Genomic DNA, 18878 nt, shown 5'->3' with positions numbered 1-18878 from the left:
AATCACCGTTGCTTTAGACCTTTGTGACAATAAGAAATTCTAAACATTTTTCCTTTCTTATTTCATTTCATCGACATTATGAAAAATAATGAATTATCTTTTTGTGCTTTTAATTCAGTAATTTTGTTGAAGAAAAGAAAAAGCAAAATTCTTGTTATTTTGCATATAGGATTCTTACTTGCAGTAAAATACATTTTGAACTTTAAAATAGCTTTGTATGTTTCATAATACATTTTTCGACAGTTGAACTCAAGTGATAACTATTTTTTAAAACTTAAATCATCAAATGCATTTTATCATTTCTCAATTCTTCTGAGAACCAAATATTTAATGATATCTTTAAGATTGGAACACAGAAAAGTTTATTTGTGGACAGAGTTATGATTACTTTTTTGCATTACATTATTCCTTGAATGTTTCTTCATATGATAGCTCAATATTTTAAATTCTTACTCACTAATGTATTTATTAATGATCATACCAATCCAAATAGAAAATAATGTGCAACAATTACAAATACAAGAATTGGTATTAGGTATAGTATAAAATGTCAAAAGATATTGTCTGTTGAAAAAAAAAAAAAAAAAAGCGTACAAAGAAAAACATGTATGGAGCATTGAAATTATATTATATATGTACTTCACATGAAGAAAAACGTTGTTTTGGAGACTCAAAAAAAAAAAAAAAAAAAAAAAAAAAAAAAAAAAGATATATAGACAAGAATATAGAAAAAAATAAGTAAAATTTATTTGCAACAATAATTTTTGTTCAATTTTTTTATAACAATTAAGAGTTAAAAGTGAGCAACAATCAAAAGTACAAAACAGTAATTTTTAATAGCTGTCATCTTTATCACATTTCTTTTCCCTTTCTTCAAGTCAGTTTCCAATTAACAACTGAAAAGTAAAAAACAAATAAGTTTGCATTTCAGAGGTATATGTTCAAAACAAGTTTAATGTGCACAAATCTCTGCATGTACTGCAGTCAACAAGGCAAATATGAGTTGCCAAGGGGTCAGATATTGTTTAGGCCTTTTCCCCCTTAAAAAATATGCAAAAACAATCTGTAGACAGTGGTGTACCTAGCATGGACAACACCTAGAAGCGAAAGAAACTAGTTTCGAAAAATAAGAGGAGAGCGTTTAAATCCCCCAACTAGTATCCCTGAATGTCTCTTTAAAACTTCGTTTTTTAGGACTTGAACTTCAAAATAGTTTTTGGGGAGAGCCCTAGAACCGCCCTGCCTGTAACACATTCCGAAACTGCGTTTTTAGAACTTTAATTTTGAAAAGATAGGCGGAGGGAACTTCAAAAAGCCCCATTCCTTTCATCACACTAACCTCAACAAATATAGCGTTTTAAAGATTTCAATTTCTAAAAATTTCCGCAGAAGGCCTCCCTAATTTTTCCTCCCCACAGCATTACCAAAAACCGTCTAAAACTGCGTTCTTAAGACTATAATTTAAAAAAAAAAAATCCCCGGGGGAGAATATACCGCCCTCCACCCCTATCCACCGAAAGCGAGATTTCCTTAGCAGTGCCCTCCTAACACTATTTTTTGGTTGCGCCAATGGGTGACTTTTAGACTGCAAGTGCGTCAATTCAATTTTTTAAAAAATAATTTCATCTAAGTTTTCTATTAAAAATACAGTGAAATTCCATAACAACGAAATTTCCGTTTCAACGAACTACATTTTCAGTCCCTATATAACCGCCATTACATTATTTGAACTCCATTACAACAAACAATTTGTGGTCTCTTGATGTTCGTTGTAACGGGATTTCACTGTAGTATAAACTGCCTAAAAGTATATATTAATTTAAATTTTACATTTTATTTCGTTTTTGGATAAAAATTTATCAATTATTCTCCTATTACATTTTTTTCGAAATTATCCAGTTTGAGTATTTATCCAGGCCTCGGGTAAATATCCCAAAAATATTTACCTACCTACTAGGTGTTTACATGATCCACATCATTGGTTATGATTACTCTTTTGCTTTATATCATTCTATACATATTATTTCATATAATAGCTCAATATTTTAAGTTTGTACACATAAATTTTCTATTATTAGTAATCATAGCAACATAAATATAAAATAGCAAAAACAAAAAATGTAAGAATAATTATTAGATATAGTATAAAATATCTTAAGGTTTGTCAGTTTACTGTTAATAAGATGGTGGGATCAAAAAAAAGTATTATATGCTTCATAAATAAATTATGTACTGCAATTTACATCTCATCGTCTTTTAGGGTATTGGAGAGATATGTTTTGAGAACACTTACCTGCAGAAAGGAAGGAAAATAACAATCAAAATTGTCCGTAATTTAAAGTTAACTTAGAAGCTGAAGTCAGCAAGCGTACGTTGTATTTTTTTAGCAACAAGTTACTACATACTAACATACATGACATGTTTTAGTTAATTACTTTAACCAGACTTTGTTTATAAGAAGGGTTGCACTTTCTCTTTATTTAAAGTAAGATGGGGTAAGTGCACCAAGGGCGTCCATATGCAAAATTTTAAGGGGGAGGGGGGCGCCTCAGATATCCTCTCCATGGTTTAGCAGGATATTTTCCCCATTTTTACAGATTTCACTACAGATTAAAGTTATTAAAATTTGACATTTTTTATAACTTATTCCTTAATTGCTGGAGAAGAAATGCATTTGCAAAGAAAAAAGACCCCCCCTCCCCATATGGGCGCCCTTGAAGTGCACCCTATATTGTGGGGCAAATGTGACCCCATGCAATTTGCTTTTAATTTTGTTTATAATTTCTATTTTCAGCTCATTCTTATATTTTCTCTTCAATAACTTCTGAATTCCAATTGTGTATTAAATTTGGAAAATGGGGAGAAATCGGCTTGAAAGAATGGATCAAGAAAAATTGTATTTGAAATATAACATCCAAGCAATGATAGTCTTGTAAAAACTGAAAAATGAGGTGTGAATTAGATTAGATAATTTCAATGCAGGGTTGGCAAAAACCCGGTTTTTTTTAAAAAAGCCCATGGACCCAGGGTTTTTTTAAATAAAACCCCAAAAAAAAACCCAACTAAAGCTGGGTTTTTTAAAAGAAATTGGGTTTTTTTTTGTCTTTTTTTAGGGGAAATGTGGGGTACTCGTAGCATATTGTAGCATAAGTATATGAACAAAGCACAAAAATTGTCTTGATAAAAAAAGCTGGAAAATTCAGCGTTTTCTGAAGAAAGGTATAAAAGACGACAAAATTCAAGAATGGTGAAGTTTCAGATTTTTTTAGTTTCCATGATTACCAACAGTTAAGGCAAAGTTACTTCTTGAGTGATAAAATCTATTGTTTATTTGTTCGTTTTTAATTTCGACATTTTTTTTTTGTATTTTACTTTATTGTATTTCATTTTGTTATGCAAAACTACTGTAGAACCTCAAGTAGTTTAAATCCCTTTTTACTGAATTCCAGCTTAATCAAGACATTTCTTTGAATTTTATGTTGCCTGTTTTTCTACTTCTGTGTACAGAGTAAGAAATATTAAACTTTTTCGTAAGATAATGAAAATACTGTACATCCTATTCCGTTTTCTGTCCGACCATTTGTAAAACCTGTTAATTTCTAAAAAATATACCTTGCTTATTAGAGTTTTGTGACGTGTTGGTTTGCAGAAAATAATTCACATGAGAGCCTTTTAGCCAGAGTAGTTTCCTCTGTACTATCTGCAAATATTGAGAAAATCTGACGTGACAGGACTTAGTCAAGGTAATTTGAGTTCTTTATTGACCAGTTGAAGGAAAAAAGTTAAATATATTTATTTAAAATCTTTGAAGCATTTTTTAATGCCCTTAAGAGTTAAGAAATACTATTAAAGTTCAAAATTCATTTTTTATGTCCATTGCCTATTGAGAAAAAGAAATAAAAAAGAAGTTTAAATTGTAAAAGTATTTAAATTAATTATTTTTAAAAAAAAAAGTTCTCAGAAAATTTTAAAAAACCCAAAAGTGGGCTAAATAATGGGTTTTTTCAAAAAAAATCCATTGGGTCCAATCCGGCCAACCATGTTTCAATGTAGTAGTTAGATAATTTGGGGTTCCAAAGTGAACTATTGTACACCATTTAAAAGCTAGGCGAGGTTAGATATCTCTGTTTGGTAGTGTTACTGTGATTCTTCTACAGGACCGATCCTAGGGTGTCAGCCGCCCACGTGAGAAGACCAAATGTGCCGCCCCTCAAAAGTAATTTTCATATTTTGACTAATATTCAACGTCCACATAAATCTTTCTTCAAATTTCTACATCAAGTTCTAATTTAAAAAAAAAAAAAAACAGAAGAATGATGAACTTTTAAAAAGGAAGAAAAGTTAAATAGTAAGAAACTCCTTAGGTACAATTTACATCTTCGGAGAAAGTAATAAATACCAAAATTTACTAGTCACGTATTTTATAGCCTGTCTTCGGTGACATCAGAAGAAGAATGCAGGAGGGGGGAGGCAGGGGGTCAGGGAAGGAGGGATTGCGCCCAGAAAATTATCGAAATTGGAGTAAAAAAAGTTTTAGTTAATCTTTGGTTGTGTTTGATTGCAAGGACAAAAGAGTCGGACATATTCAAGGTGCATGGAGAAATTCTTGAAATTGATGTTATTGCAGTTTTATGAACTTTTTCAAGACTTCAGGGAAAAGTAATTTCAGAGTATTTTCCAAAAATTCTTTCAAAATTGAAATCAATTTGAAGCTATTTTTTGTGACCATAGCTTAGGAAGGATCAGTTCTCTTCCCAAAAATTTTTCGAAACTGAAGTTTTAAACACGCCATTTTGGGTTATCTTTGTTGACGTTGCTAGAGGGAGGAAGATTCAATCGTCTTCCATCGAAAGTATTCGAAATTGAAGTTTAAAATGCAAATGTAGGCTTTCTTTGGTGATGGTAGGGGATCGTTCAGCTTTTCTCCTGTAATTTCTCGACACCTATTGTTTCTTAAACCGATTTTTTGGCTATATCTGAAAATGATAGGGAAAACGCAAAAATATTCCGAACCGAAATATTTTTTGGAACTAAAATCTTCTTTACGCAATTTTTAGGAAGGATATGTTTTGGGGCTCCTAAGCAGATATTTCTAAAAGCGCAATTTTATACTATCTTTGGAGACGTTAACGAAACTGGGAAGCTTCGATGCGTCTTTTGGATATTTTTTGATATTAAGAGCCAGTTTTTATAAGAGTCAGACAGGTCAGATCATGCCATTTTTGATTTCGCAAAAAATTTTAGTGGTTTCTTTGAATGATTTTAGAAGACACATATCTTTTCTTTTCTTCCAAAAAAATTTTTTATGACCTACAAAAACACTGAAAGTTGGTCTTAACTTAGGGTATTTCTCACACATATTGACATTTTTTAATAATTCAATTATCTCTGCGCATGGAGCATCAGCAAAAGTAATCTTTGTGATTACACCATGATATTTAGTGCCTCAAATGAAATATATCACAAATTTTATGGCTGACCTTCAGTGGACCCCTGGCAAGGGTGGCTAAACTGACGAAGTAAGTGAAAATGTGTCATGTTTGAGGCATCTCGGTTCCATGCACTGCGGTTCAACCATAGTTTTTATGAACAATTTGTGTAGCGATATATATAAATTATTAAATAGGCTCATTAAATGTATGGTTAATGCTCAATGCTAAGAAAAAAGAGCAGTTTTGTCATCAAAATATGATAAAATGTGTACTTTTTAGGGGCCTGTATCTCAATGCACTGAGGGTCAGTATAGAACACACTGCTTGCATTTCAAACTAGAGTATGTGTATTTTCACAATCAAGTGACAGAACTATTGGTAAATTATTTTCAAGAACACAATATGTATTTCAAAATAGTAAAATGAATTATTTAGTTTTCAATTTAATCAACATATACGGTTTAAACTTTGCTCCAGGGATTTCCAGATACTATTTAAAAAACTAATATGATCAAAAACGTACCATAAAAGATTTATAGACTTGCAAATGGACTAATTATGCTTACTCACATACTTTATAATATGATCACTAGAAGCAAAGTTTTGAAAAAAGGTTACTATTGCGGTAAAAATGTAAGTTATATTTGTAACACTTTTCTGAAGGTGTTTTAGGTATATTTTTAATTATTTTAATTAAGATAGCCTTTTTTTCATTTGTACTGTACATATAGCTCGTTGACATTTGTTTAGTCTGTGCATTATAGTGACAAAAATTATTTTCTCTGCACATGATAGCAAACAACTACTAAGTCATATTTTATTACTTATGATAAAAGCAATACTATGACATTATAAAACAAGGGTATTGTTCAGACGAAGGGGGTGAGAAAGGATTGTTCATACAGACTTTAGTTTTAGATCATATTACCGATCTCAGAATGTCTTAATACAAGTAGGGATAATTATGAACCCCAGCTTCCTTGGCTGGTTTCCAAGTAAAGAAAATGCAAAAGAAAAGTTCTGTACAAATAAAAATTGATGTTACACAACTAAAAGAAGTTGCTAACATCATAAAAACATTTAAATGGTACAAATAGCAACTAGAATCGGAGACACACGCTTTAGGGTTACAAAGGACTTTTGATAATTAAGTAAAAAAAACAACCTTATTATTGAAAAGACATCAAACAAAACATAAGAAGTCTTTTCATCCACAAGCTAATTTTTGTTTGCTTATTGCATGAAAGTTAATATTTTATTTGCAGCTAAGAATAGTTTATAGCCAAGGAATACTTACCGCCACTTAATTAGAAATAGCGTAATCATCAGCAGAACTTCCTCCACAACATGTAAAGAATGGTCATCACTACAGGCATTCTTATTTGTAATCTCCATTCACAATCTCTGAAATTTGAAGCAAAATTTTTAATCATAAGATAAAACTGTAATTTAATAACAGAAATAAAAAGAATGTAATGACTGCATTTATGCAAAGTATAAGAAACGAGAAATATTAAATAAGTGCTTTCTTTTTTAAAGGGGCGGATCCACGGACATCATGACTTTAATTGACCAAATATAATCTAAATTGTTTTTTTTTTGGAACTTTTTTTCTTCATGCCTAATTATCTTATATTCAAATAAATTTAACACAAGTGTGGCATATTTGTAGCATAATTCAATAAATTACCTAACTGCACGTACATGTGTGTGCGTTGCTATTCATCTCTTTTATATTTTTCTTAATCTTTACCAATATATACACTCTAGCTTAGTGGCAGATCTAGCCAATCATTTTGGGAGAGGCCATCCAAAATTTTTTGTACTCTTCAGATATTTTATTAAAATGAAATTTTAAAAACTCAATTTTAAGCATGTTTGTACTTTGTACCTAAAATTATTTGCACTTTATGATTACATTTATAAAGTTATTTAAAAAAAATTTAACAGTTTCATTTTCAGCTAATCGATGAAATACAACTCAAATTCAATAGAATACTTCCCACATTTTGGAAAAAAGTTTATTCTAACTAAATATAAGTGCAAATTAGAAATTTAAATGAACATGCTACCTTTCTTAGACATTAAAGTGTGAATTTCATCTCAAATATACTCAATTAAAAATAATCTTAGACAGAATAATCCAAACGTTTATAGTGATGAAGATTTACATTGAGTCAAAAAATTAGAATATTCAAATTAAAGGGGGGAAAACACTTTCAAAAGAAACAACATTAATACTAGAATGCGTCATTTTTTGCTGAATTCAATGCTTTAATTCTTTCACTGTTTCCATACTCTCTTCAATGCGGCAAAAAGCTAAATTTTTTTGGCGGGCACCAGATGTTGAACGGATTTATTTAGATTTGATGGTACACCAAATTCTTGATTGTATTGAGATTGGCAGAGTTGATTTACCAGTTCAATACCGAAATTCCTCTTTCTGTTTAAAATCTATGAGTCGATTTAGAGATGTGACATGGAGTAGAACCTTGCTGGAAGATAAAATGTGTCGCTAAATGGGTAACTGCTGTGCCTCAGATGAAGTATCATTCAGTATTATTGATTAACAGCGGAAATCACGCATTGTTTTATTTTATGATATATATAACTTCCCAATTCCAGCAGCTGTCATGCACCCACAAACCAAGAAGGATGTGACAAAGTGGAGAGAACCTCTTACACAAGATTTCTCATACGCTTTTCCTTTTAAACGTCAAACCCAAACACCTTTTTTTGTTTACAGATATTTCAAAAATGATTCATCACTGAATATAATACTTTTCCAACATTGTTGCCCCTGTTTGAGGTTACCCCTGATCTCCTCTTTTTTCGACAGATATTACAAATAAATATGCATCACTGAATAAAATGTCTTTTCAGTCTTGTTGCACCCAAATGAGCTTCTCTTTGCTCCAGGATAGTTGTGCACTTTTCTGCTTCATGTTTATCTTTGGTCTTACTTCATAGATCTGCAATTAAAACTGCAGTTTATGCAACCATCCAAGTGTAGTTGGCGTGGATAAGATAACTATACATTCTGTCCAACACTTATGGACATAAGAAGCATTTTCAAACGATTATTTTGGACAATTTACTTTAATTTGAATTCATCTCTGCCAGGTGTTATAATTTTTCTACCTCGTTTGCTTCGATTACTTTTTAGTTGGTCAGTCTTATATTGCTTTAAAATCTTACATACCATAGAAAGGTTAAAGGTTCATTTGAATTGAATTGGATAGTTTTTTTCTAACTTTAAGAAATGATGCAATATGTAACTTCGTTTTTTTCCTATTTATCACCTTGACGACCCATTTTGAGCAATAAAAAGCTTTTATAAGAGCGTAAAATTATCCAGGTGCCAAGCTCCATACTTGTGACAAACTATAGGGCAACAGGTAAACAAATATTTTCTCTACTTTTTAAAATTCACATTGAATGAATAGATTATTCTAATTTTTTGTCCCATATAAAAAATTTATCTATTATTCCAATGTGTTAATGACCTATAAATCGTTAAAATAATATCTGAAAAGTTGTTTAAATTGATTTGCCCTTTCATGAATAACGAGTTCTTGTTTTTTTAATTTCATGCGTTCATTTTTTCCGACCCAGGGACAAGTTTTGTTCAAACAGTTCTGATATTCTATTATTTTGAATTTGGATTGTATTATATAAAGCACTAAAATGTAACTACAGATAAATAAATACTTAAATGTGCAAAATCACTGTACTACTGCAAATTAAGTTCTAAATGATAAACATTAGTGTTGAATAACAATGCGAAACAAATAAGAAAAAAGGAAAACATTTTTTCTACTGATGAGGATTTTTTAAAACACTTAATGTTTCAATATTCAAAAAAATTTGGCAAAAAATATTTTGCTTTGGTGTTTTAAATAGCAAAATGTAGTTTTAAAACCAACTTCACTTTTCTTTTTCGCAACGGCTAAAATAGGCTACTGAATATTTGAGAATTTAATTTGACTATTTTCATTTAGTTTCAGGACGTTATCCCCCCCCCCCAAGTATGTAAATATTTGGTACAATGTAGATGTGAAATTTAAAATTACATAAATTTATTAGAAAAAAAGGAAACCAATGGTTTGGCTAATAAATAGTGAGACATCAGCTAGGCCAATTTTTCTAGCCGAGCGTAATCAAAAATAGCCAGTGATTGTTGATCTCTGAGGACTACTGATTATTTTTTATGGTTATAATCAGAGTAGTATAAAGTTTTGTAAATTTTATGGGGGCATGGGGTTCTGGCAACCGAACTGACAAGGGGCCTTGACTCTCAGGGACTCGGAATGACAATCATATTTTTGAGACTAATGCACATATTAAAATAAGTCATCCATGATTTTAAAGAGAAATTTACCAGGTTTTTTCTTAATAAAGTTTAATCACATAAATGTGCAATGTGCGAGCCCATTGTACAACGTGCTTAATTATAAATGCCCAATGTTGGAATCTTTAGTAATGCAACATCTTATCTATAATTGAACTTGTTTCACACATTTTGGAGTATTGCACTGTCAATGAAGGTAGTCTCCATACACCCCATTTTGAAGAGAAAAAACTTATGTGAATTCCTGAGCATCAAAGGACAACTGCACCATGTTTGGAAAAAAATCCAACGAAAACTGGATTTGCATAACAAAAATCCCTTGTGGGGTGTATTCACACCCTCCCCCCTTTCCTTATAGCAAAAACCCCTATGACAATTCCTGACCATCAAAGAACCGCTGTGCCAAATTTGGCAAAGATCCAACGAAAACTGTGGATTTGCATAAAGAAATCCACTGTGGGAGGGAGGGTGGCCCCCCATTGTGAATAAAAAACTACTCTAAGTGAATTCTTGAGCATCAAAGTACAGGTCTGTAAAATTTTTGCAAAAATCTGACGTAAACTGGAATGGTGGTGTTTTCGCACCCAACCCCTCCCTCATAGGTAGGCGAAAAACTCCCTATGAAAATTCCTATGCATCAAAGCATCACTGATCCAAATTTGACAGAGATCCGACGAAAACTAGGTATTTGTAAAAGGAAGTCCCCGGTGGGAGGGGGGTTCTGATTGGGAACGAAAACAGCCCAATGTCAATTCTTGAGCATCAAAAGATCTCTCTGCCATATTTGGCAAAAATCTGATCTAAACTGAATTAGCATTAATAAAATCGTTATTTGGTTCAGCGTTAGATATTAGTGCTGGTCCACTGGTCCCAGACTAGTGAAACCTACCTGGGACCACCATAAAAAATAATTGGTGGTCCTTAGGACCAACTGTTGTATATTTTTTATCACACTCTGCTATAAAATATTCAAAAGCATTAGTCTAGCCCAGTGATTCCCAACCTGGGGGCGATCAAACTCTTCTAGGGGACGATAAATTTCTAGGGGGCGACTGGCAGTCGGATACCTGGTAATGGAAAATTCTTCACCTTTCAAAAACTATAGTTATTAAAACAAATCGGTACACAATTCAGAAATATCTTTCAGAATACCTATGTTGTGTAATACCGAACCAAGCATATGGCACGTCAAATCAAAGAAAGTCGTTCCCAGAAAATAAGGCATGTATGATGTACAGCTCAATCAAATCTGTTCGGATAAAAAAAATCCCAAAAGCGAAAAATAAAATCTTTTATTTTATTGCCATTTTCACGAGGAATAAAAAAAATCTTGTAAGCACTGTCTGACCGTTGGCGCCATCATATACTTAATGCCTGAAAAGTGGATGGATATGTGTAAGAATGGATTTTTGCATTTACTTATCTGTTGTCATTCAGAATCTTGCAATCAGCGCATAAACCTCCTTACGTAGTTTCTATTGTTTGATTTAAATTAGTGAATTTCTGTTTAATTGTGCATGTTTCGTAGTGTGGAAGTTCGATATGAATTCGAAAAAGAAGTGCCGGCAGTATTCAGCAGAGTATTTAAAATTTAGTTTTGTCACGTCACCGCAAAATGTGCAGTTTCTGCATTGTCTTTTGTGCGATAAAACATTTTCTAGCTATGAAGCGATGAAGTCCTCGCGAATGAAAGAGCATTTTTCAAGAGTACATGGTGACAAAGTAAATAAACCTCTTAGTTATTTTCAAGACCTCAAAACAAAAGCGGATAAACGGCCAAAGGTGGGTGAAATACTTAGAAGACAAGCAACAGATCTTGACAAAGGACTTCTTGCTTCTTACGAAGTGTCTCTTTTGATACAAAGATGTGGTAAGCCTCATATGATTGGCGAATCTCTTATTCTACCGGCTGCCAAAAAAATAGTTGAAATTTTGCTTGGTGAGGGCTCCAGTAAAAAGATAAGTCAATCTCTCCTCCTGAGTAACAACACAGTTTCCAGGAGAATAGATGAAATGGCTGCTGACATTGAGTGCAAACTCATAAATGTTTTGAAACAAAGTAAATTTGCACTACAGACTGATGAATCAACTGTGACAGATAACAGCTATTTTATTAGCTTACGTGAGGTTTATTAATGAGCTGAAATAGATAACTGAGAAAATGTTGTTCGCCAGAACTTTGATTACTGATACAAAGAGATTGTCGATTTTTAAATTTGTGAAGGATTATTTTGAAGAAAAAGAAATTCCATTGACAAATGTAAGTGCTTGCGCAGCAGATGGTGCCCCTGCCATGGTGGGTGGTTATGGTGGGTTTCTTGTATACCTTAAAAAAGAAGTGCCAACAGTGATTACCTTCCATTGTGTCATTCATCGTCAACACTTGGCTGCAAAAAAATCGAGTTCTGTTTTACATGAAACCTTACAATTAGTCATTACTGATATTAACAAGATCAAAACTAATTCTCTCAATGATCGCCTGTTTCGTGAGCTTTGCCATGAAAATGATGAAAAATTCGATCGCTTGCTTTTACATACGTCTGTGAGATGGCTTTCCAAAGGAAACTGTTTTTCTTTGAATTATTCAACTTTGTAGCCGAGTTTCTCGACTTGCATGATCCTGCTTTAAGTGAGAATTTGAAACAGCGCAAATTGGAACTTGCGTATCTCACAGATATTTTTGAAAAAATGAATGAAGTCAACATTAAGCTTCAAGGAAACAAGATAAACCTCATCAAGGCCAAAAGCATAATTTCAGCATTCATTTCCAAATTCAAAATCCACAAGGCAAATAATGGACATAAAGAATTTATCCTGTTTCCAATTCTAAAAAAAAGTTTAATCGTGGATGATGAATTTCCTGAAAAAAAAATTTTGATTTATATTGATCACCTTGATCAGTTAAAAAAGAACATGGAATCAAGGTTTGCAGATTTGATCAACTTACAAATTTCTGACTGGATTTTAGATAGATTTAGTTTTGAAGATGTGGATGAACTGGAAACCTCTTTGCAGACAGAGTTTATGGATTTGAAATTCGATTGCGAATCAAAAATTACTTTCAAGCAATACGGAACTTGCCTGGGTGAAGCTTATGGGTACTTACCCATAACTTTGGAAATAAGTTGAACAGCTCTGCATCTCATTCCCCTCAACATATTTAGTTGAAAGAGGATTTAGCTCTGTAGTGCTGCTTCTCACGAAGCAAAGAAATAGATTGGACATCTGCCTCAAAAGGGACCTCAGATTAGATTTCACAGACATCAAAGCTTTAACGGAGATCCATCAAGCACAAGGCAGCCATTTAAAAGGTAAAAAAGAACAAATCTTAACAGTTAAAACAAATTAAAATTAAAAAAAAAAAGCATGTTACTGAAAAATGTAATTTTCTCATTTTTGCTAAGTATGTAAACAGGGGTCTGGCCAGAGCAAATTTGGGTCCGTTAACGGACCCTTCACAAAAATCCGATCAACCAAAACGGACCTTTCACAAAAATCCGATCAACCAAAACGGACCCTTCACAAAATTCTGGTAAACAAAAACGGATCTTTCACAAATTGTTTATTGAAAGAGCAAATCTCAAATTAAAATAATACAGCATATTTAAAGTTAAATTAGAGGAATCAACTTATACAAAATCAGCTAATTTTGCAAAAGGGGAAAAAAAAAAAAAATCGGCACTCTTTAAATGCTCTTGCAAGCCATAAATAATTACTACCGCCAAATAAATATAATGCCTGTTGTTGGTTTCTCTGAAAGGAATTAACAGCTAAAAGTCAGTTTGGTTTATAATTTTGCTTGTTTGTTTTATGCAGTGGTGTTGTTGTAAACTTCTTTGGAAAAGCGTCAACATTCTCTGAATAGGCGTAGTAAGCACTTTTCTCCCCACTCATGATTTAATCATCAATAATATACAGCGAAATGAATTTAGAACTGCAAAGGATAGTATGGGTGGGGCGGATGTGATCGTTTCAGATAGGGTTACAAAATTTAAACTTATCGCCAATTAGTGTCTGGTGGTGTGATGTTAAACTGTTATTTTGGGAGAAAGTTATATGGGTTTGGTTTTTCGATACTAAAAAGGATAATTAACTGTAAATAAACTTTTATTTACCGTTATTTTTTTCTATAGATGTCTACATTTTGAAAAACGCAATCTTTTTACATCCGATATGAGAATCATATTTTATTCTTTTTTTTCAAGCTAACTTCGCTTTATTAGGATGCAAATAAATGAAAAGTCTCTTTATTTTTGTAACAAAGCTTATTTCAAGTTTTTAAAGGGGAATTCCATTTTCTTTTATGAGTCAATAATTCAAATGCTAAATCGATGGTTTATTTTTTATTTTATTTATTTATTTATTTATTTTTGCTTCAATTGTGTCCAGATATTAATGATATGTTTATCATAGGACTCTAAAATGCAATCCAAAAGTAATTTTATCAAAAATATTTATTTTACAAGCCGTTTTTATACTTTTGATTCCTTCACTTTGAGGATTGCAATCTCTTTGCATCCGCTGTGGAAATCTGATTTTTCGAATTTTCGATGTTTAGTACGCTTAGTTAAGAGGTAAACACATAAAATATTTTTTTATTTTTGTGAAAATCACGGAGTTTATAAGGTTTGAACGAAACTCTGTGCTCTTAAACAGTGTCTTGGGTTAAAAAGTTAAATGCTGAACCCCTGCCTAATTTTTTTTCTTACAGTTATTTTAAATACTATACAAAAAACATTTCTAGTATAATTTAACATGATGTAGAATGGTAGATAAATATTGATACTTGAGGGGTGCCCATCTCCCAGGGAGCGATGCCTCCCCCCCTCTCTTCAAATACTAGAAAAACACTCAAGAATGATATTCTCAACAGAAAAGAGAGAAAACACTCAACTTTAAGTGTCAATGATGCAGTTTCCATCATCTCAAGAGTCTAAACTTTCGTTTTTACAAGAAAAAAAATTTAATTATTTGAGTTTTCACAAAAATAATTGATTTTTCACAAAATTATTTTATTTTTCACAAAAAACGGACCCTGTGAAAAATCCTGGACAGACCCCTGGTAAATGACGTTGGTTAATTAAAGCACTTCAAATTACATTTTTTCTTTTTCTTTGAGGGGGGGGGGGAGGGGTTAAGATTAAAAAATTCAGTTTTAAAGCTAATTATTGCTTTATCATGCACTTTAACTGAAGAGCTGAAAAAATTGAGTTGTTCTCCCTCTTGTGTGATACATGTGAGACATAAGTATTCTTATTAGGATTTTTTCGTTTTTCATTTTTTTTAAATAAAAATATTTCTGTTCAGTATTTTTCTTAAACATTTTATTCAGCTCAATATCAATAGTTTATGTTTAATTTGAACTATGAATCGTGTTGATACCTCAATTAGTTAATTTTTAATTGTTGCATTAGGATGCTCTTTTAACCAATACACATTCACTTTTATTGGCCTATGAGAGGTCATATGTCAGCTTTGTCAGAAAGAGAGCAGGGATCCTTGGAAGGAACCTGCTCTGAATGATAATAATATAAGTTTTGAAAACTCTATAGGGGGAGGAAATCCGGAGACCTACTGACAAAGGGGCCCATATTTACCTTCGGCGACCTTGCGAATTCTTCTTTTTGACTATAGTTAAAAATTAAATAACTCTTTGAACAATGCAGAAAACATCTTAAAACTTCAAACATTCACCCATCACACAGAGCTATGAAAGATTACGTATTGTTAAGTCAGTATTTTAATTTCTCTGTAATGAAGTCCCGTATTTTCTTCATAAACGATATATCGAACAGATAGAAATATAAATATTTTTATAGCGGTAGTAGATATATATCGATATATGATGGTATATCGGTATATTGCCCAGCCCTAGTGATGTATGAAAATGAAAAAGTGAAGATGCAGTAGTAATGTTATTGTGGGACGGGGAGGAGTAGAGTAGTAATTGCCCTCCCACTGATTATTTTAAATCACGGGCCCGGATGCAGTGGTACCCCCATTATTGAAACTCTGCACATGCCTCTGGTACATAATACAATTTGAGTTTGGAATAGAATATCGATTATATCAAAGTAAGCCCTAAATTTTAAAACCATTGTTGATGCTACTTGAGCAAGTGAGGTTTTAGATTTATATATTAACTAGCAAAAATACCCGGCGTTGCCTGGGTCAATAATAATTGTGAGAAACAATCTCTACTTTCTTTCGTTTTGTTTTAACTGAAAGAACTCAAAATACACCGCTTTGACGTGATTAAAAATCGAGCTTCTTCCTTACCCATAAAAGTAAAATAGCAATAAGTATGAACAAACGAGTACAGTAGAAGACCGTTATAACGCACACCTTGGGACCAGAGCTTTTGCGTTATACAGGTTTTGGCGTTATATAAGTCATTTCACAAATTTTGAAACTAATATTCAAAATATATCTATATTAGCACTTCAGAATGAGTTCTATCTGTAATGAGTATTAAAACACTAATTATACAACTAATCATTCATAAATAAACATGTTTTACCATTAAAAGGGAGAGAATTATTCTGCACTTCTGTCAGCTTCATGGTTTGCATTAACAGCTGCATTTTCAAGAGCCATCTGATATTTTCTCTTTACTGTGAATATTAATTTTCATTTAAAAGCTTTGAATTAAGCTGGAAAGATGAAAAACTGTTTCAAAATTTAATTTTCCTAACAATTTTTATGTTAGCAAGGCAAAACAAAGGAATTTTTTAAACTTAAAAACCTATTGTTTACTTCTGAAAAGTTGTGCAGTTTATAGAGAATTGCGTTATATAAGTCGGCGCTGTTTCTCTAAGTGTGCAAAAAGTAGAGTTTCCAAATGTTTGAAATAAAGTAGAAAAAAGTAGAGTTTCCAAATGACTTTAAACTTTAAACTTATGTTTGCTCCGGAGAAGCCTTGATTCAAAATTTTCATTATGATGACTTTTAATATTGCTGTTGTTAGGCACAGAATTTTTGTAACAATGGGTTTTATATTTAATCATTTAATGGAGAAATTACATGACATTTACTGTTTTCCATCATAACGTTTTTAAACTAAGCTTTTTAGGAATAAATAATAGCCTAAGTTGCTCCCTGATAATGTAGCTATCTTGGTAAAAAAAATAGTTAAAATGGGTCCAGTAGTTTTTAAGATTACCCCGGACATACATACAAAAGTATTCATCACGTCATTTATGTATATAGATGAGGATAAAAATCCTAAGATAGCAAAAAATGTCATACTTGCTGCAGAGAAGCCTTTATTCAAAATTTTCATTATGATTACTTTTAATATTGAATATTGCTGTTGTTAGGCATCAAACTTTTGTAACAATGGGTTTTATATTAATCATTTAATGGGGAAATTACATGACATTTACTGTTTTTGATCATAACGTTTTTAAACTACGATTTTTAGGAATAAATTATAGCCTAAGTTGCTCCCTGATAATGTAGCTATCTATGGTAAAAAAATGGTTGAAATCGGTTCAGTAGTTTTGAAGATTACGCTGGACATACATACATACAGAAGTAGCCATTTGTATAAAGATAAGTGCATTAAATTACCTATAATTCTTAGTTTTTTGATGAGATGAGGCTACGAAAATATGTTTTTTCAAATTTAATTAGGTTTGTAAACAACAAAAATGACTTTCAAGTACAGTAGAAGGCCGTAATAAAGCACATCTTGGGACCAGAGCTTTTGCGTTATACAGGTTTTGGCATTATATAGGTCATTTCACAAATTTTGAAACTAATATTCAGAATATATATATATATATATATATATATATATATATATATATATTAGCACTTCAGAATTAGTTCTCTATGCAATGAGTATTAAAACACAACTAATCATTCACAAATAAATATGCTTTACAATTAAAAGAAAGTGAATTATCCTTCACTTCTGCCAGTTTCATAGTTTGCATAACAGCTGCATTTTCAAGAGCCATCTGATATTTTCTCTTTTTACTGTGAATATTGATTTTCATTTAAAAGCTTTGAATTAAGCTGGAAAGATGAAAAACTTTCAAAATTCAATTTTCCTAACAACTTTTATATTAGCAAGGCAAAACAAAGGGATTTTTTAAACTTAAAAACCTATTGTTTACTTCTGAAAAGTTGTGCGGTTTATGGAGAATTGCGTTACATAGGTCGGCGTTATAAAGGTATTCTACTGTATATACATCTATGTACTACTTATGTGATATTGATTCATACCAAAATAAGTTAAGGAATTAGCACATCTACATTAAAATATTTTATCTAACATTTTCATAGCTTTCTTCTTATTAGCAAAATTTTTTAACCTTTGAGTTACACAGCAAAATCTGAACTACTATCAATAATTTACATGATACAATACAATGATATGTAAAAAGAACTGAATTTGTCAAAAGGAAAAAGACAAATTTTAACTCAAAATTTATTTTTAAATAACAAGTAGACAAAATGAAATTTTAAAAGATTAAGCATTATAAGCAACAAATCTGGCTAATCATATTAGTATTTGAACTAGAGAAAACGGGTAAACAAACAGAAAAAAACACACAATAACAATTTTTAAATAAAATGCTTACGAAAGAATATGGTTTTTTTTTTCTATTCAGCCTGAATTTCAATTATATTAAGAAAATATCATAATACTTACGACTTATGTAGAAAACCACAAGTAGACTTCTCACGAATCGCCATGTTGTTAAGCAAAAACAAGACAACATTCTGGAACTTCCGGTTGACATCGAAATCAACCAGTTGGATCAAACTATAACTATTTCTAATAATACTATTGACGCCAAGCTGGCAACCCGGCGCTAATTGCTTTATGGCAACCCATGGACAACTCCTTTGGAATGCCGCGGTTAGCCTATTGTTATAGCTTGGGTCAAGTTTTCCTCGAATGAGACACCCTCTCATCTGTTATCGGCATAGATGATAACGATAAAAATACTACAGAGTAGTTGAGGCAAACCTAATGGTAGGCTAAGCAGATCCTAATCACTGCATCACCTCGCTTCCAGGTTAGGTTTACCCCTACTATGGAGCAACAGCACTGAAGAAAGGAAGATTTTAATAATTCCCAT

The 18878-nt window shown here is 31.9% G+C and overlaps 1 long non-coding RNA gene across 2 annotated transcripts; it reads right to left on the bottom strand.

Moving 5' to 3' along the window:
- Positions 1 to 759: 759 nt before the first annotated feature.
- LOC129233867 (uncharacterized) lies at positions 760 to 18487 on the bottom strand. Of its 2 annotated transcripts, XR_008581494.1 has the most exons (4): positions 18446 to 18487; positions 16304 to 16436; positions 6730 to 6836; positions 760 to 896 (listed from the first exon to the last, which is right to left on the bottom strand). It is a non-coding gene; the product is annotated as an uncharacterized LOC129233867 (long non-coding RNA). The 2 variants fall into 2 exon arrangements; XR_008581493.1 differs by lacking the exon at positions 18446 to 18487 and having other exon boundaries at positions 16304 to 16566.
- Between the last annotated feature and the right edge of the window lie 391 nt (positions 18488 to 18878).

The sequence above is a fragment of the Uloborus diversus genome, unplaced genomic scaffold, assembly GCF_026930045.1.
Source record: "Uloborus diversus isolate 005 unplaced genomic scaffold, Udiv.v.3.1 scaffold_754, whole genome shotgun sequence".
In the NCBI taxonomy this organism is placed as follows: domain Eukaryota; kingdom Metazoa; phylum Arthropoda; class Arachnida; order Araneae; family Uloboridae; genus Uloborus; species Uloborus diversus.
Note: the sequence above shows the minus strand (reverse complement) of the source record. Positions and strands in the feature narration are given on the sequence as shown.